This window comes from Vipera ursinii (genome assembly GCF_947247035.1).
Source record: "Vipera ursinii genome assembly, chromosome: 4".
Classification (NCBI taxonomy): Eukaryota; Metazoa; Chordata; class Lepidosauria; order Squamata; family Viperidae; genus Vipera; species Vipera ursinii.
In genome coordinates this window covers 73941564-73944703 of record NC_139514.1, presented here as the reverse complement: position 1 = coordinate 73944703, position 3140 = coordinate 73941564, and the positions used below count along the sequence as shown (strand labels likewise).

The following is a 3140-nucleotide window of genomic DNA, read 5'->3' as shown; positions in this document are numbered from 1 at the left end:
ACTATCAGTGTTGGGAAGAATAGCTCCTGTGAAAATGAATACTTTACCAAACTTCCTTTTTTATTTCAAACAGTACCTATAAAAATAGAGAAAAAGTTTTTTGATGACACACTGATCTTGTAATTTATTTTGCAAGGAAGGAAAGCCAGAATTAAACTGAAAATGCTACAAGAAGCTAAAGAAAATGGAGGACTTGGACTATTTAATAGATTTTTCTGCTTTTATAATTTAAATAACTTAAAGACTGAAAAGAAAAATCCAACAAGGGTAAGATAAAGTGGGACTGCAGTCTCAAAGTGAAGATGGCAGAGAAAAAGAGAGGAGAGATTCAAAATGTACTACGGAACCCCCAATGCCCACAACGTGCCCCCCCGCATCCCCTAAAGCCACTGGACAGCTCGCTTCTTGTCAGTCTTCTTCTTGGAAGCCAGTTTCTTGTCTCTGTCACCTGTGTGTTTCTTGGCCATGGGACCCTCGGCAGAGGCACCTGCTCAGCAGGGTTCTTGGTATGCAAGCCAGAGGAGAGCTGGGCATGAATCCTGGTTAGGAGCTGAGCTCAGGAGGCGTACTCTTCAGTTCTCCAGCAGGAGATGCCCTGCCTCATTCATTCAGGGTGGATTCTGGGTTGGGATAGATCAACACACACTTGATGGTTGCAGGACATATAAAATGCCCAGTTCTGCTTTCCAGTCTTTCTTGAGCATGTTGACACAGATCTCCCCATTGGCACCCACAATGGGGTGGAAGAGTTTGGTCAGGAAATAGCCTTTGGTGGACTGGCAGGGAAGTCTTTGCTGAGAATCAGCTTCATGCGGAAGAGGCCACCAGAGTAAAGAGTACCTTCAGGTCTTTCAATGGTGACCTGCCCCTCTGAATGGATGCTGGATCTTCTTGTTTAGGGAGTTTGCAAATGTATATTTTTATGATAATTTCCCTGTCACCACCACTCCTACTTCTTCCCCTCTGTGACCCCCCTCCCCCAAATCAACTCTGCCACCCTCTGGACTATCAGATTGGGTTCTATACTATCAAGCCTGTGTTCTAACATGGTTAAAAGAATAGATAACCCTCAGAAACAAAAGGTTGTTATATTTAGAAGTACATAATTTACAACTTGGTTGGCACACATTTTTATGCTATGAAAAGAATAAAACCCATAGATACTTTCAAAATCACTATATAAGAAATGCATTACTGTTGGTATGGGAAAAGATAAAACCAAAAATCTATACAATAATCCCAGGATGGCTATCAACAATGGAAGCATTCATTCAACCAAACTTAGTTAAATTTGAGAAAATTCTTATAAGGATATTCTGAATACAGATGGAAAATTAAAATCTAAACAACTGTGAGAAGATTAGGGTATTGATTTATCATGGTTGCCTCGACTGCAAATGCAATCGAGATATGACAAAGATGTTAAAATATATGGTTTTTATAAAGACCAGACAATGTTTGATCAGGTGTTGTTGACTTCTGATGAGAAAATGTTTAAGAAATTGTATAACTTTTATTGAATTTGAAAATGGAAGATGAACAAGTGAAAGAAACAATGATAATAGGGGCAATTTTTTGGATACAATATAGAAGTAGAGAAATGGCAAAATCTTTGGGAAAGAAACTATAAATTGACAATGTCAACTTCGTATAAAGAAAACTTATATAAAATGTTATATAGATGGCATCTTCCACCTGTCAGATTAGCAAAAATGTTTTAAAATATGTCTAGTAAATGTTGTAAATTTAATTATGTGTTAAAGCAAAAACAATTTGGACAAAAATAGATACTTGGTTAGAAAAGATGTTAGGGAAACATGTAGATTTTAAACCTGAACTTTTTTTATTAGGTATAATTCCAGAAAAAAATATATAAACAAAGTGTATATTTAACATTACTTGTAATAACAGCAGCCAGTATTGTATTTGCACAGCACTGGAAAAATGATAAAAAAAACACCATTGGATGAAGAGATAATCAAGAAAATACTGGGCTTTGCTGAAATGGATAGACTTAAATTGAGAATCAAAGAAAAAGAAGACAGAGAATATTTTCAAACATGGAACCTATTTTATAAATGGCTGGAAAAACAAGATAGAGAGTAAGAACTTAACTTCTATTACTAAGCAACAAATTAACCCAGACAACACATTGTTCATTAAGCACTAATGAATTTTAATAATAGAAAATTAATAAAATACTTTAACAAAAAAAAGAAATACTGTATCTCCCACCTCAATGGAAGTATCTCCCATTTCCCCATCTTAGTCAATAATTTTCTTTCAGGGTCAATACATAATATGGATTTAAAATACTTTGCAGAGAATCCCATGCTTAATAATATCCATTTCTAATATACTGTAATTTCTTTATATTTGGCAAGTATTTAACTCTTTTTCATCCCTAGTGTAATAGCCAACCTATTTAGCATGATTAATTTAACATCCAGAATCATTCTGAAGACTTGGGCTAAATGCAGCATATGAGATGTTCTTGTTTAGTCTGCCTCATTTAACAATATTTGCAGTTATTACAGTAATAAAAAGTAACTTTGTAACCAAACCTTACATTTTCAACCTTTGCATTCTGTGGAGCAAAGGAAAAGTGATGTAAGTTTATTAGCACAGTTGCAGTCTCACTTAGCAACTGCTTCAGTTATCAACCAAGTTGCCAGTTCCAATTATGGTTGCTAAACAAGGACTAGGGACGCGGTGGCTCAGTGGGTTAGGACACTGAGCTTGTCAATCAGATGGTCAGCAGTTTGGCGGGTCAAATCCCGAGTGCCGCGTAACAGAGTGAGCACCTGTTACTTGTCCCAGCTTCTGCCAACCTAGCAGTTTGAAAGCACGTAGAAATGCAAGTAGAAAAATAGGGACCACTACGGTGGGAAGGTAACAGCATTCTGTGCACCTTTGGCGTCTAGCCATGCTGGCCACATGAGCACGGAGACGTCCTCAGACAAGTGCTGGCTCTTCAGCTTTGAAACGGAGATGAGCACCAGCCCCTAGAGTTGAAAACGACTAGCACGCATGTGCAGGGGAATCTTTACCTTACCTTTACCTTTAAACAAGGACTATAATTCTTTTGGAATCCAAAAAGCCACTACCTGAAAGTTTAAGAGCTGAATAAATTATCATTC

The 3140-nt window shown here is 37.1% G+C and overlaps 1 pseudogene across 1 annotated transcript; it reads right to left on the bottom strand.

Annotated features, from left to right (window-relative positions):
- Positions 1-380: 380 nt before the first annotated feature.
- Positions 381-2264, bottom strand: LOC310639538 (ubiquitin-conjugating enzyme E2 S-like; annotated as a pseudogene). Its single transcript has 2 exons — positions 2236-2264; positions 381-890 (listed from the first exon to the last, which is right to left on the bottom strand). The product of its transcript is annotated as a ubiquitin-conjugating enzyme E2 S-like (transcript).
- Between the last annotated feature and the right edge of the window lie 876 nt (positions 2265-3140).